Here is a 17,832-nt window from a genome sequence, read left to right on the forward strand (position 1 = left end):
AAATGACCTGAATGAGCATGTCAGGGACCTGATTGTATCTAAGGCACAAGCTGAATTTTTGAGTTCGCGTTTGAAACAGTGTAATTCCTTTTAACATCTCAGGCTGCCTTCGCACCATTCTTTGATACGGAACACTCACTCTGTTACTGCAGTGCCGTGAACGGTATGTTGAATGCTGTAGGAATGAAACATATATCAACGGAATGGCGACTGTTCGCTGATGATTCCAAAACTAGTCTCAAAGCTGTAGTCCTTCACAATAGCAATATATATATTCTCCTGTTCCCATAGCTTATGCCACTATTTTGAAGGAAACATACAGCAGTATGGAACTTTCGTTAAATAAAATTGGCAAATATGTGTTGACTTCAGAATAATTTGGGGTTCTAACAGGATTGCAGCCTATGTGTACAAAAGTATAGCCGTGATCGGAAGAGTCATTACGACAGATGGATTTGGCCTGCCCATTCACAAATGGAACCTGGTTGGAAGAAAGTTGCGAACGTTCCTCTGGTGAATTTGAAAGAGATTTTGCTACCAACACTTTACATAAAACTTGACCTTGTGAAGTCGTTATTTGTTATAATGGAGAAATATTGACCTGGTTTTATGTACTTACGACAAAAATTTCCTGTATTGAGTGAAGCCAAACTGAAATCAGATGTATTTGTGGGCCCTCAAATTAGACAGCTTATTCAAGAGCCTGATTTTTTCACAGCTTTGACCCCCTTCTTTCAAAAAACTGTGTTCTGATTTCTTTGAAAACAGTAGAGCAGACAAGAGTGATGTGCTAATCAGAGAACTAACCCGCGTCAGTGAACTTACCGTGATCTCGATTGCACCGGCCGCGGTCACCGAGCGGTTCTAGACGCTTCAGTCCAGAACCGCGTGACTGCTACGGCCGCAGGTTCGAATCCTGCCTGGGGCATGGATGTATGTGATGTCCTTAGGCTAGTTAGGTTTCAGTAGTTCTAGGGGACGGATGACCTCAGGTGTTAAGTTCCATAGTGCTCAGAGCCATTTGAACCATTTGAATCTCGATTGAAACTTGTTAAAACTACACGTTCTTCACTCAGACTTGGATCCTTTTCCTGCTGGTGCTCTTGGACAAGTCTCCAATGAAAGTGGGGGAAATTTAATAAAACCATATCTAAAATGGAGCAACGCTGTCAGCGGCAATGTGCAACAAGTATGGTGACTGACTACTGTTGGACGCTATGCTGGATAGTAGTGCCACAAATAAGAGGCGCAGCAAATGTCTAAAAATGACTTAGGTATGTATGAGAACGTATTTCATTAGCATTTCATGCTCTTTGTGTTGATAAATTAGCATTTACAGTCGAAAGCATATTGTTTAAGCAGCACAGAAAGCGAATACAATTAGACAGCAGATATTACAATTTAGACAAAAATTGTGGGCGCTGTGGGAAGATTCGTGTTCAGCAACAATAAATACATGAGGATTTATTTTCGTGCTCGAAAATTTTACAAAGTTGAATTCTGTAGGCAAGATAACCGAGATAACGCTCACCAACATACCGCCGTTGTAACCCAAGACAAGAAATTTTTCAGACAGATGAAAATTTGACATTGTTATACCCTTTTATAAGGAAGGTAACAAGAACTTACATAATTATCTTTCAACTTCCTTATTGAAAAGTTAACCCAAAATATTAGAAAAAGGTTGTACTCACATTGAAATAGAAACAATTTACTTGACATCACAGTTTGGACCTCGGAAGGATTGCTTGACTGAGAAAACTATTCATAAATTGACTGACAAAATACTAAACGCCTTAATTAATAAAAATCACCAGTTGATATTTTTTGTGATCTTCAGAAGACGTTTGATTGCGTCGATTATGTTGTTTTCTTAGAAAAATTTATGTTTTATGTAACTGATGGCTTTACATACAACTAATTTGAATTATAAATCAAACAGAAGGCAAAACTTGTGCCGATTAATCCAAATAACGTTGGAAGAAGAGAAAACTTTAGTGCCTGATTGGAAATCATGGAGGATATCTAACAAGATTCAATTTTGAGTGAAATCCTATTCCTTATGAATGACTTTCCACTTAACATTCGTAAAGCTGGGAGCCGTTACAGTATTCAAGCGAACGTCCTGAGACCAGCACGTTTCCGACCCCACACATTTCTTCCGAATAGACAAATATCCAAAAAGCTGATCAAGTAGACCAACAAGCACATGACCAGTTTTAGAATGCATTGGAGTTTCCCTCACACATCATGTTGCGCATTACTGTCATGAGTGATGGGAGCAATGCCCTCATGCAAGTGATTAATTTTGGTGATATGAATTTGCGGAGCGAATAATTGCTAAATCACAGGCAATACTTTGGCGACGTTACGAATACACAACTACAACAACACTTCTCTCTAAACGTGTTAGGTTGTCCCACCGAGAAGTGTTTAACTTGGCCTACTGTATATTTTCACTACGATAAAGTCCTGGAAAATTCTGCTCGTCAGATAATACTTGACCCATATACAACATTTCTTGACTGATGTACTGGACTTTCATAGTATGTTCTGTAGTTGCCATTACCACCTAATATTACCCCAAAACGAGTTTGTCGTCGGGAATGTCTGAGAAGAGAAGTTCATAGAGAAAATGCAACAAATAACACGACTCGGTGAGTGTACGTTCAGCACTTGGCTGGAAGCAGTAGTACAATCTACTACAAGTGATGTATCGAAGGTTTAAGTCCTAAACACAAAGTATATAAGGTGGCTGTACTCAACCTGTTAATATCCAATAGCTTATAATGGAATATTATTGAAACTTGTTCATCTGTCTGAACTGGCAAACCCAAAAATATTGCGAAAGAAACTGGAGGCCACTAGGCCATTAGAAACCAACACACACAAAATTACATATGTGTCACCGTGTGTTCTGACAAGGGAACCTCCCATCGTACCCCCCTCAGATTTAGTTATAAGTTGGCACAGTGGATAGGCCTTGATAAACTGAACACAGATAAATTGAGAAAACAGGAAGAAGTTGTGTGGAAATGTGAAAAAATAAGCAGAATATACAAACTGAGTAGTCCATGGGGCATATAAGGAACATCAAGGAGTACGTAAGCTCAGGAGCGCCGTGGCCCCGTGGTAGCGTGTGCAGCTGCTGAAGTAGAGGACCTTGGTTCAAGTCTTCCCTCGAGTAAAAATTTTACTTTCTTTATTTTTTCATAGTTATTATCTGTCCGTTTGTTCATTGACGTCTCTGTTCACTGTAATAAGTTTAGTGTCTGTGTTTTGCGACCGCATCGCAAAACCGTGCGATTAGTAGACGAAAGGACGTGCCTCTCCAATGGGAACCGAAAACATTTGATCGCAAGGTCATAGGTCAACCGATTCCTCCACAGGAAAACACATCTGATATATTCTATACGACACTCGTGACGGCATGTGCGTCACATGACAGGAGTATGTTGTTGACCCACCTAACTTTTACGCTTGGCGAATGGGTAAAATGATTCTTCTACCTTGCCCGATTTAGGTTTTCTTGTGGATGTGATAATCACTCCCAAAAAAGTGATGAAAACATGTTTGTCACATAATTTGAAAATAAAAAATTAAAACTTTCACTCGATGGAAGATTTGAACCAAGGACCTTTCGTTCTTCATCTGCTCACGTTACCACGAGACCACGGCGCTCCCGTGTTCCCAGTGTCCTTGATGTTGCCTATGTTGCCATGAACTACTCAGTTTGTATACTTTGCTTATTTTTTCACAGTTCCACACAACTTCTTCCTGTTTTCTCAATTGATCTGTGTTCAGTTTTTCAAGGCCTATCCACTGTGCCAACTTATAACTAAATCTGAGGGGGGTGCGATGGGGAGGTTCCCTTGTGAGCCTTATACAACGCTCCTTACGGTGGCGAAATAAATGGTACCAATTAGTCGTGGGAAAACCAAGATACAGAAGTACGATTTCGCACTGAGCTGACAAAAGGTATGGGGTACAGCCTAATATCGTGTCGGACCCCCATTTGCCCGGAGCTGTACAACTCGACGTGGCATGAACTCAACAAGTCTCTGGAAATTCCATGCAGAAATACTGAGCCACGCTGCCTCTATTGCCGTCCATAATGGCGAAAGTGGTGCCAGTACGGAAGTGACCTCTGGATTATGGTCCATAAATGGTCCATGGGATTCATGTCAGGCGATCTAGGAGGCCAAATCATTCGCTGGAATTGTACAGAATGTTCTTCTAAACAGTCTCGAACGCTTGTGGGCCGATGATACGACACATTGTCATCCATAAACAATCCATAGTTGTTTGGCTTCAAACAGTCTCAAAGTTGCCAAAAGTAATATTTCCAGTCAATGATTTCTTTAGCTGGACCAGAGGACTCAGTCTATTTCAATTAAACACAGCCCACAACACTATGGGGCCACCACCAGCTTGCACAGTGTCTTGTTGACAGCTTGGATCGTGGGGTCTGCAGGACATTCAAATTCTACCATCTGCTCTTACCAACAGAAACCTGAACTCATGTGACCAGGCGACGGTTTTCCAGTCGCCGAGGATCCAATCAATATGGTCACGATCCCAGGAGAGTTGCTCCAGGCCACGTCGTGCTGTTAGCCAAGGCACTCGTGTCGGTCGTCTGCTGCCATAGCCCATTAACACCGAATTTCGTCGCACTGTCGTAACAGATACGTTCGTCGTACGACCTAGATTGATTTCAGAGGTTTTCTCACGCAGTACTGCTTGTTTGTCAGCACTGACAACTCTAAGCAAACGCCGATGCAAAAAATGTTCAAATGTGTGTGAATTCCTAAGGGACCAAACTGCTTAGGTCATCGGTCCCTAGACTTACACACTACTTGAACTAACTCAAACTAACCTATTCTAATAACAACACACACACCCATGCCCGAGAGAGGACTCGAACCTCCGGCGGGAGGGGCCGCGCAGTCCGTGACATGACGCCTCAAACCGCGCTGCCACACTGTGCCGCAACGCCGCTGCTCTCGGTTGTTAAGTAGAGGCCGTTGGCATTGCGTTGTCCGTGGTGAGTGGTAATGCTTGAAATTTGGTATTCTGGCACACTCCTAACACTGTGGGTCTCAGAAAATTGAGCTCCCAGTTCCGGAATGGAATGTCCCATGCGTCTAGATTCAACTGCTACTCCGCTTGCAAAGTAAGTCAATTCCCGTCGTGCAGCAATAATCACGTCGAAACCTTTCCACATGAATCGCCTGAGTACAAACGGCAGCTCATCCAACGCACTTCTCTTTTATACCTTGTGTACATGATATTACCGCCATCGATATATGTGCATATCGCCATCCCATGTCTTTTGTCGCCTCAGTGCGTGCTCAAACGAAGCTGCGCGGTATTTGTGACAAGAGACTCTTCTACAGCAGACTGAATATTTTCTTTGGTTTAGTGCTCAGATCAACGTTCAATTAATTGTTCGTCGAATGTCACGCCACATAAAAAAAATAGCGTTTCCAGCGCTGCATAGGATTCTGTGTCTTCAGAAACAGTGGGACTTGCACAAATGGTTCAGTAACAGATAGTGGGCGTTTGTTTGCCCTGCGACAGCGATCCGTAAAGTTATAGTTCAATTCTCTAAAATGAAAAATAAGTATGAAGATGGTACGTTTTCACACGAATTATGCACTGCCTTTACAACGCATACAGGTATACTCTTCTTAACGTTTAAAATTGCCGGAAGCTACATAGATGACACTGAGACAAGTAATTTCATGTAAGACTCATGGGGTCGCAAATGGCGGGAAACACTCCAAAAAAGGATGAGAAATGTTGAACATCTGACGTCATCAGATGACTTACCTCGTCGCATGTGCAGAGGTTGGGCGTAAAGGGATATTGGAACGATGAAGTACTTGCATTAGAGCAAACGGTTCAGATTTCTAATAAAAATGGTTCAAATGGCTCTGAGCACTATGGGACTCAACTGCTGCGGTCATAAGTCCCCTAGAACTTAGAACTACTTAAACCTAACTAACCTAAGGACAGCACACAACACCCAGCCATCACGAGGCAGAGAAAATCCCTGACCCCGCCGGGAATCGAACCCGGGAACCCGGGCGTGGGAAGCGAGAACGCTACCGCACGACCACGAGATGCGGGCAGCTTTCTAATACCTTCCGTAAATGTTGTTATAAAATTGTCTTCCCTGTTAGCAAGTAAAAGCTGTTATTAATGTGTTTCTCCTTCCTTTTGACTGTCCTTTTTTCGTTTAAGGACATTATTTAGTGAAGAAAACTTACGTCATTTGTAGGTAACGTTGCTGTTCGGAAGCTGAACTCAGTTTCTTTTGACGCAACACGTTAGGTTTCTGTTGTACTGTACTTCGCAATAAACCAGCGGAGGCCGGTAAATAAAATAATATATCTTACCTGAATGTAAAGATATTATTGTCTAACGCAATGACAAACATACTGTCTGCCAGACGCAAGACTCGAACCCTGAGACAACGCGCCAAAGTCGCGCACGTAGGCACGGAGCCACACCGACGTGAATACATCGCTTGGGTTGGGATGATCCGGTGCAAGAGACCGATAGGCTCAACCGCCGCACGTGCGGCGAGGTATGCCATCCGATGACGTCACTTATTCAACATTTGTGATCGGCTTTTGAGGTGTTTCCAGACATTTCCGGCGTCATATGTCTCAAATTACTTGCCTCAGCGTCATCTACGTCACCTCGTACGTCTTTAAACCCTAGTAAGATTCACCCTGTACGTAAATAATGACCAATGTATAAAATTTTATCTTAATCTCATCATAGATACACTACTGGCCATTAAAATTTCTACACCAAGAAGAAATTCAGATGATAAACGGGCGTTCATGCTAGAACTGACACGTGATTACATTTTCACGCAATTCGGGTGCAAAGATCATGAGAAATCAGAACCCAGAAAAATCACCTCTGTCCGTAATAACGGCCTTGATACGCCTGGGCATTGAGTAAAACAGAGCGTGGATGGCGTGTACAGGTACAGCTGCCCATGCAGCTTCAACGCAATACCACAGTTCATCAAGAGTAGTGACTGGCATATTGTGACGAGCCAGTTGCTCGGCCACCATTGATGAGACGTTGTCAATTGGTGAGAGATATGGAGAATGTGCTGGCCAGGGCAGCAGCCGAACATTTTCTGTGTCCAGAAAGGCCCGAACAGGACCTGCAACATGCGGTCGTGCATTATCCTGCTGAAATGTAGGGTTTCGCAGGGGTCGAATGAAGGGTAGAGCCACGGGTCGTAACACATCTGAAATGTAACATCCACTGTTCAAAGTGCAGTCAGTGCGAACAAGAGGTGACCGAGACGTGTAACCAATGCCACCCTATACCATCACGCCTGGTGATACGCCAGTATGGCGATGACGAATACACGCATCCAATGTGCGTTCACCGCGATGTCGCCAAACACGGATGCGACCGTCATGATGCTGTAAACAGAACCTGGATTCATCCGAAAAAATGACGTTTTGCCATTCGTGCATTCAGGTTCGTCGTTGAGTACACCATCGCAGGCGCTCCTGACCGTGATGCAGAGTCAGGGGTAACCGCAGCCATGGTCTCCGAGCTGATAGTCCATGCTGCTGCAAACGTCGTCGAACTGTTCGTGCAGCTGGTTTTTGTCTTGCAAACGTCCCCATCTGTTGACTCAGGGATCGTGACGTGGCTGCACTATCCGTTACAGCCATGCGGATAAGATGCCTGTCATCTCGACTGCTAGAGTGCTAGTGATATGAGGCCGTTGGGATCCAGCACGGCGTTCCGTATTACCCTCCTGAACCCACCTATTCCATATTATGCTAACAGTCATTGGATCTCGACCAACGCGAGCAGCAATGTCGAGATACGATAAACAGCAGTCGCGATAGGCTACAATCCTACCTTTATCAAAGTCTGAAACGTGATGGTACGCATTTCTCTTCCTTACACGAGGCATCACAACAACGTTTCACCAGGCAACGCCGGTCAACTGCTGTTTGTGTATGAGAAATCGGTTGGAAACTTTCCTCATATCAGCACGTTGTAGGTGTCACCACCGGTGCCAACCTTGTGTGAATGCTCTGAAAAGCTAATCATTTGCATATCACAGCATCTTATTCCTGTCGGTTAAATTTCGCGTCTGTAGCACGTCATCTTCGTGGTGTAGCAATTTTAATTTCCAGTAGTGTATTTCGCTACGAAATTATACAAATTATTTACAATTAACAAAACTGACGACTTAGCCACTTTTGTGGCTCGTTTCAATTTCATCATTAATTAGTGCCATCCAACAAAGCATCAGTATTACTAATTACGAGAAAAATTTCAATAATTATATGAATTACTTATATATAGCTTCATTTTAGTGAAGAGCCAGGTACGAAGCAATACTCGCCACCTCCAACAGCAGTGCTAAAACAAAGGGAGACTTCGTATTTGTTCTACATTTGATTTGCATAACCTTCTTTATTTTAACTGGTGTAACATAATTTTCAAACATGAAAACTGCAGATTCTTCTCTGTATATGCTGACCAGAAAAATTATTCCATGATGTGTGCACAGTAAATAGACGCGTGGACTCGCACATACCTCAGGTATCTAAGCATCCGCTGTTGTTACATCTGACGACACTACTTGGTTACGTTCAGTGTCCAGGCGTATTTCATGAAAGGCGAAATAACAAGCTGGTATCGTCGGTATCTCACTGCCATTAATTTATAATACAAATTTTGAAATTCATTACCTTGAAAAACTTGTCGTCAAAAAGGCCGAAGGGATACATAACATTCCTTCGGAATTTCTAAAATCATTGGCAGAAGAGGCAACCAAACGTCTGCTCAAAATAATGTCTAGGTGCATGAGATTGATGATATGCTATCGAATGTTCGGAAATTATCATCCACGCAATCTCAGAGTTAGTGCAGATAAATGAGAGATCTCTCGCACAATCAGCTTAATAGCTCATGCATCAAAGTTGCTGATAAGAATAATATACAGAAAAATGGGAAAGAAAACTGAGGACCTGTTAGATGACGATCAGTTTGGCTGTAGGAAAGGTAAAGGCACCAGAGAGACAGTTTGACGTTTCGCTTGATAGTGGAAGCAAGACTTAAGAAAAATCAAGACAGATTGATAGGATTTGCCGACCTAGAATAAACGTTCGACAAAGTAAAATGGTGAAATATGTCTGAAATTCTGATGAAAATAGGAGTGAGCTATAGGGAAAGACAGTTAACATACGATATACACAAGAACCGAAAATAACAGTAAGAGTGGAAGACCAAAAACGAAGTGGCCGGATTAAAAAGGGTGTAAGAAAGGGAATCTCTTTCGTAACTAGTATTCAGTCTAAAACTCGTGAATCACTGACGGAAATAAAGAGCGATTTAAGAGTGGGATTAAAATTCGGGTTGAAAGTATATAAACGATAAGAGCCAATGATGACACTGCTGTCGTCAATAAAAGAGAGAAGAATTCTAATAATATTTTTGTTTATAAATAAATCTTCTCTACCAGTCACGAGTTTTCTTTATTTTCTTTTCGCACGACGCTTTTCGGGGAACGATTCCCATTTTCGATTGCGTTTTTTTGTGTGTATTAAGTCATTTCTATTGATGTTGTCAATGTGTGAGAGTCTGCTTCATTTCGTTGACTTTTACACGCGATTTGTAGTTGGTTATCGATTCTTTTGGTGAAGTTAGTGGCGAAATTTAGAATAATTTGTACTTCCAGTTTTCTAATGGTCCATTTGTGCAGAGTCTCACACACACACGAACCATCACACACAACTTGTTGTACACTTTACACATCAAAAATATCTTATATAAGATAAACAGGATAACGATCATCCTACAGGTAGTCCACAGAGATAACATTATAAGTCTTCCAAAGATTATGATATGTTTTATTACAGAGGTTATTTATCTTAACAATTTGGCTCATCAATTAGTCACATAGATTCTACAGTTGTGCTTATTTCTATGTTTTGCTATTTTTATTTAAGTATACAATCGAAACATCTGAAGAAATTCCCTAATTCAGTTTCAAGTTTTCCGTTTAATATTTCATCTTCATATTCTCTGTAATGTGAATATATCTCCAGTTCTTCTAGCAAATCCATTTTATATCCTTTATTTAGTCGTTGGAGTACTTTGATATTTTGCTCTGTTTTTCAAATAGGTGTCCCGTATTATGTACGTGTGTTGCTAGTGCTGACATAGTATGTTTGTTGTGTGTGTAGGCTTTAATGTGATCTGTGTATCTGGTGTTGAAATTTCGGTTAGAAGAACTGGAGATACATTCGCATTACAGAAAACATCAAGAAAAAATAGTAAACGAAAAACTTGAAAGTGAATCAGTGAATTTCTTCAGATGTTTCGATAGTATACTTAAATAAAAATAGTAAAACATAGAAATAAGCACAATTGTAAAATCGATATAAGTAATTTATGAGCCAAATTGTTAAGATAAATAACCTCTCTACAAAAGCATGCCATAATCTGTGGAAGACCTTTAATGTTATCTCTGTGGACTACCTGTAAGAAGTTCTTTGTAACTGGTTAGCTTATATAAGATATTTTCGATGTGTATAGTGTACAAGTTGTGTGTGATGTTTAGTGTGTGTAAGACTCTGCACAAATGGACCATTAGAAAGCTGTAAATACAAATTCTTCTAAATTTCGCCACTAACTTCACCAAAAGAGTCGATAACCAACTAAAAATCGCGTGTTTCTTGTATATTGCAGTAAAAGTCAACGAAATGAAACAGACTCTCACATATCAACAGCATCAATAGAAATGGTTTAATACACACAAAAACGCACTCGAAAATAGGAATCATTTCCCGAAACGTGTCGTGCGAAAAGTAAATAAAGAAAAATTATGACTGGTAGCAGAAGATTTATTTATAAACAAACCTATTGTTTTCACAGTCACAGCCTTTCAAAAACCGTTTAGAATGGATCAGATCAGAAGAATTCTAGAAGTTATGGAGGTAATAAATAGCAACGTGTACAAAATAAGGACTGGGATTAAAGAAATAGCTGAAACAAGATTAGCGGTTAATTTAACATCTAAACTGATGACCACGAAGTTAACGAACTCTGATAGCTTGGAAGCAAACTAACCCATGACGACGATGCACGGAGGATATAAGAAGCAGACTACCACAAACAGAGGGCATCCCTCTCTGAAAGAAAGCCACTAAGTAACAAACATTGTCATTAGCTTGAGGACAAAATTTCCGAGAACGTACATTTGGAGTACAACACTATTTGGTAGTAAACTATGGAAAGTGGGGAAACTGGAAAGAAGGGAATCGAAGCATTTGATATGTTGTGCTATAGAAGGATGTTGTAAACAAGGTGGAATGATAAGGAATGAAGAACTGCTCCCTGCAATCGGCGATGAAAGAACCATATGGAAAAGAACTGCTAGTAAGAATGGCAGCATGATAGAATATAGTTTAAGACTTCCATGGCACCAGAGGAGTTGTAGTTGATAACAACTGTAGGGAAAGATAGAGATTGGAAAACATCCAACACATAATTCAGGACGTAGGATAAAAGTGCTATTCAGATATGAGAATGTTGGCAGAAGAGAGGAATCCGTGAATTCATGGTGAGCTGCGTTAAACCACTGAGAAGACTGATGAGACACGCAGTGCTGTTATTTGGTCTAAGAGGTAGTGCGACGAGTGTGGGATCCGTACCAGATCGGGTTGACGGAGGAGATAGAGAAGATCCAAAGAAGAGCGGCGCGTTTCGTCACAGGGTTATTTGGTAACCGTGATAGTGTTACGGAGATGTTTAATACACTCAAGTGGCAGACTCTGCAAGAGAGGCGCTCTGCATCGCGGTGTAGCTTGCTCGCCAGGATTCGAGAGGGTGCGTTTCTGGATGAGGTATCGAATATATTGCTTCCCCCTACTTATACCTCCCGAGGAGATCACGAATGTAAAATTAGGGAGATTAGAGCGCGCACGGAGGCTTTCAGACAGTCGTTCTTCTCGCGAACCATACGCGACTGGAACAGGAAAGGGAGGTAATGACAGTGGCACGTAAAGTGCCCTCCGCCACACACCGTTGGGTGGCTTGCGGGGTATAAATGTAGATGTAGATGTAGATGTATAACCGAAATCCCCCACAAGCAGCTGGTTCACAGTTCTCTCTACTCCGTATGTCCAGTGTACCTCAATCACTCCGACTTAATGCTGTTCGGGTAGCCATTTTCCTTTGTAAATTACGACCATCTTATTGCGCGTCTGTACCTCGCGGCCGTTCATGACCTATTACACGAATGTGACAATGTGCTGTAGATCACTTATTACGTGTGGAAAAAAGCACTGATACATCGTACTCAGCATGTAAAATGTCTCAAAGCTTCTCACCTACTATGTGACACAGTAACGTGCTATTTGCTCTCTGATGAACTAGTCATATTAAACACAATCACTAAAATTCGATAGAATGAATATACTCTCTCACGCCCAAAGGATGCAAGTCTGTGAGATGGTGAAATTTATTTTCCACTTAAACAGAGGCGAGAGATTGTACTATTGAAATGTGCATCTGAGTTGCCCACATGGATTAGCACTCTTAGAGATAACGCATCTGAACGTATTACGCTTTTAACTTGGTGGTATCTTGCCAGCTTTGCACTATATCGTTCTTCGTGAAGAGAAACTCAACAAAGAATCTCTTTATTCTATTCAGTTCATCATTCAATTTTCCTGTACATGCGTAACCATCTCCCCGTAAATCTCATGCGAGTACCAGTGGTGTCTTCAATTCCTTTTTCTCCTAATCAGCTACCTGAAATTTATTCCTTCTAGCTGCCTTTCATTGCCTCTTGGATAACGTCGTTTTCGAATGGCTGGCGTATACTTTAACCCGGTCCTTTGTGCAAAAATGGCATTATACATGCTACGATGCCTGATTAGAGTACAAAGGCAGCTGGGTCCCAACTTAAACTTTCCTACTAGAATCATTAAAAGTTAAACCACGTTCCGAGGAGAATGGAAATCACCGTTTGTTCTAAAGCTCTTTCTTCGGGTGTAACGAGCTCATTGACCTTACCAGTGTTGCGAGCAAAAGTTAAGCAAATTGGTCTGCGACGCTGAAATTTCCGACTTTTTATGCAAAAATGTCTCTCTTTATTTCCTGCTTGCCATAGACGACGTTCTGGTTTAATTTAAGACACTACAATAATACGAATGTAAGCTGAAGAGTCACTCAGAAAAGCACAGATTGCGCTCTCTAAACATTAACAAAAGAGGCACACGGAAAATACACGTACATATTCCACACACAAGGGTTCACGAAGCGCTCTGAAAACGAATGACTTAATCATATCTCAGTTAATTTTTTATGTGCATTTAAGTTCACTATGTTGTAATGAGTACCACGTGTCTACGTTTGTTCTGGCACACTTATATTTCTTATATTTTCCTTATATATCTTCGTGCAAATTCAATGTTTTACTGTTGAAAAGTGTTTTTTACATGTGATCCTTCAAGAGCGTTCTTTCCAGATCCTTGTCTACATGTGTCTGTTATCTTTTCCGAAACTGGAAAACTATAGTGCTTGAAAGCATTCCGGTGACGAAGACATAAACTTCCAGGATGATGAAGGCAAAATGTATCAGTGTAAGGTAAGGAACCCTGCCTGCTCCGACATTAACTGGGACGAAAGTAATGAAGGGACGATGTTGGAAACTCTGCTTGTAGAACACGGACCGTTAATTGTACAAAGTAATAAACATATTTAACTTTATGTATTTATGGATTCGTCCGTTACTTCTTGGTGCTAAAGTTCCATATTTAACGCTGAATAAGAAGTGCACTGCTTCTTTTCTACCGATTTTTGTTTATTTCCAACTAGTTTTCAGCTTATTAGGCCGTCTTCAGAAAACAACTGCTAGTGCCGCTAATATTGTGAGGTGGAGAAATCCTAACAACCTGCAGGTGTATGTTTATATTGTAAGGCTGATAATAATGGACTTCACGAGTTTATTGTGTAGTGTAAACTGATTCGCACTACAATTGTTTTCAGTCAGTGATCGCTGAGGCACTTTATTACTGTTACTAATTTCGGGGTTAGCCATCTTCAGATCTGTTACAGAAATATAAAAGAAAAACTGCAGTTATCAGCTGTATTTCAAGAAACACAAAAACCTACATTTCACATTTGTGAATTCTTCGTGGATGACGGTTCAATCCCGCGCCCGCCCATTCTGAGTTAGGTTTTCCGTGATTTCCCTAAATCACTAGAGGTAAATGTCGGGATGGTTCCTTTGAAAGGGCACGGCCGACTTCCTTCCTCGTCCTTTCCTAATCCGATGAGACCGATGACCTCGCTGTTTGGTCTACTCCCCCAAACAACCCAACCCAACCCAATCTTCGTGGATAATATACTTACTTCACGTTTGTAAGGCATTCATGAGTAATGTACGTACGATGCGCAAAGATACGAATTACTCACCGAACTCGATACAAAATCTATCCTTTGGTATGTTTTTCGGTATAGCACATACACAACAGTTTATGAGTGCTGCAGATGGATCGTATTTGTACATTTATATAATCATACGTAATTGAGTAGATAGCGTACTTCATAATGTTTGGTGCGCTGCATTATATATTTTTCAAAAGAGCAATTATTTTTTTAAAGTGATTGAACATTAAAAATTGGTCTGAATATTTAAGTTTGACAACTATGAACATAATAAAAGTAGAAGAAGCGTAAAAAGGGTTTGAAAAGAGGGCAAATTTTTCTGCAATGATTTCTCCAAATGCAAGAAATAAAATAGATTAGGGAAACATTTGATGGGCCTTTGATTGATGCTCGAAATCACGCACAGCAAGTGACGTGCCGATTGATAATTCGGAGTTCATTGTTTAACAAAGAATTTTAAAATGTATAGGAGACTGTTGTAGGATTAGTGTACCTAGGGGATAGTGTTCCTAGCAAGAGTTCTTTTGGTCGGTATTTAAGGCTAGTGACTGAAGGAATGCGCAGTGGAAACCACCACAAACAGTTTCCGCCATTTTCTACAGACTTTGTTGTTCTTATACAAGACGCTTTGTTTTTTGCAGCATTTGCTTATATTTCTACACATTCCGGAACGCCCTATACTTGCAATGTTAAAATAACGCTTATAAATTACATCTTTCCTCACAGAGCCGGCCGAAGTGGCCGTGCGGTTAAAGGCGCTGCAGTCTGGAACCGCAAGACCGCTACGGTCGCAGGTTCGAATCCTGCCTCGGGCATGGTTGTTTGTGATGTCCTTAGGTTAGTTAGGTTTAACTAGTTCTAAGTTCTAGGGGACTAATGACCTCAGCAGTTGAGTCCCATAGTGCTCAGGGCCATTTGAACCATTTTTTTCCTCACAGAGTATTTGAGGTAGGAAGTTTAACTTTTTACAGATTATTTATTGGAATATGGGCTACAACTTAACACAGGGATTTTACAAAATTTTAGTTCAGCTATTAAAGATGATTTTTTTTCAATTGTAAAGAAAATTCACAACATTTTTTTGCAATTTTTTATTTATATATTCAAAAATATACAGTTTTTTGGAAAAAGGCTGTGTTAAATTATGCAGAAGGTACTGTGTAACATTTACTGAAAGTTTGAAACAAATATGTTTGTAAGATCCTTAGAAAACATGTAATTAGTATGAGAAAATAAAAGTTTTGGGAATCGAGCGACAAAGATTGGATTAACTTTTTAGTGCATTCCAGGTCCATAGGATGGATTATCTTCATCCTCTGCAAACTCCTCCTCCAGCTTCCTCTTGTTCCTCCTCCTGTTTACTCTTGCTTGTATTTCTAGACTCTTTACAGCCCTGTCTGCAGCCCGAAGGCGTTCCTTGTCTAAAGCAAGCATCGCTCGTACCATGTTAGAACCTATCTTCATTCCCATATTTCTAAATACCTTGGACCTTACAATGTTGCCAACATTTCTCCTTTTCTTAAAAGCCTTCAGAGGATTTCTAATAACTTTACTTTTACTCATTATTATACTTCAACACTTCCCCCATGAACCATGGACCTTGCCGTTCGTGGGGAGGCTTGCGTGCCTCAGCGATACAGATGGCCGCACCGTAGGTGCAACCACAACGGAGGGGTATCTGTTGAGAGGCCAGACAAACATGTGGTTCCTGAAGAGGGGCAGCAGCCTTTTCAGTAGTTGCAGGGGCAACAGTCTGGATGATTGACTGATCTGGCCTTGTAACATTAACCAAAACGGCCTTGCTGTGCTGGTACTGCGAACGGCTGAAAGCTAGGGGAAACTACAGCCGTAATTTTTCCCGAGGACATGCAGCTTTACTGTATGCATGGAGAGCTGCATCAAACCAGTCTCAGGACTGAAGACCACAACAACAACAACATACTTCAACACAACAGAGACTCAGAATTAATTACGAATATTTACGAGATAACGACAGAGTAAATAAACATGAAACAATCGACAATCACACCAGCGATATATATTGAACCATCACAGGTTAGCCACAACATATACTTCATCTCACATCACTAAAATGTACCTGATGAACACGGACGTTAATAATAACACCATTTGACAGCAGTTTAACAGCGCCACAGTGGGTCACGCCCATGTAGAACACATTTAAAAAAAAAATTTAAAAATAGTTGTAGTCTTCGGAATTGAATAAATTATATATCTATTAAAAGGTAATAGTCTGCAGATTCAGAAAACGCAAAAAAGTAAAAATTGAACTTTTCATGATTTTGAGCCTTTCCGGAGCCCCTTAAGTGGTGTATATTATGTTTAATCTATTTGGAATATAATGTTATTGTTCAGGTACAGAATTTTATGACGAGGAAAACGCTATTTATTTTTAGAAATATTTTCATGGAATGTGGACCGTTAGGGCAAACTTCGTCTGCCATGCACCATATTGTACGTTGAAAGAGACGATTCTTTCCACAGAACACGTAATATCAGAATAAATTGTGTTTCTTTAACACCTTGCCCTACTTTGATGTGTCCGACTCGTGGAAAGTAATGCGGACCAAAGGTTAACATCGTGAGTGCCACTCTTGGGATGAAACACGTCTTCTATTCCAAGCGCTATATTAGGCCCGTTTCCCAAAAGATCTTGATCGTACGGAAAAAAAATGTGAAAAGTCTGCATGAAACGCAAAGTACGAAGCTAAATGAGGTGGGAACGCGCCGAGTGTAAAGTGGCGTAACGGATACCGCAACGCTGTCGAAGTTACCATGCCATACGGGACCACTAGTTTTTTGAGTTATAGGTATTTTCCTGTTAGAAATTCGTTCAAAGGGAGCGTTTCTTCATTTAGTTGCATTATTTGTTGACGATATCTACGTTTTATGAGTCGTGTTATTAAATTCCTTCTGAATGAGTCACATGTGAAGACGCTTAGGAACATTACATTTGTAATTCCAATTAAAACAGTGCTCATGTGAAAAAATACATTTGGAACTTTTGTTTGAAATTTGTTTTATTACAAAAATATCTACAAAAAAGAACAAGAATTAAATCAGTGTTAACGTCGAAAAGAGCAGTATCACGTGAAAGAAATAAACGTGTACCTACATAACAGGTATCCGTAAGTCGGCTTATACTGCGATTGTCTCGCGCATCGGTGTGGTCCCATTCGCATGCGTCGTTTCCAGTCACTTGGACACGGATTTCGTCGGACTAAATGGTACAGCAAGAGTTTAATATCTAGACTGTTTTATCCGTCTTGAAAAGGGGAAGTTTCGTTACTTTCCAATAGCTGCTGTTTTAGAATGTATTGAACCAGTAATTGGTTTCTGTAATACGTCTCC

Source organism: Schistocerca nitens, chromosome 2 (assembly GCF_023898315.1).
Source record: "Schistocerca nitens isolate TAMUIC-IGC-003100 chromosome 2, iqSchNite1.1, whole genome shotgun sequence".
NCBI lineage: Eukaryota > Metazoa > Arthropoda > Insecta > Orthoptera > Acrididae > Schistocerca > Schistocerca nitens.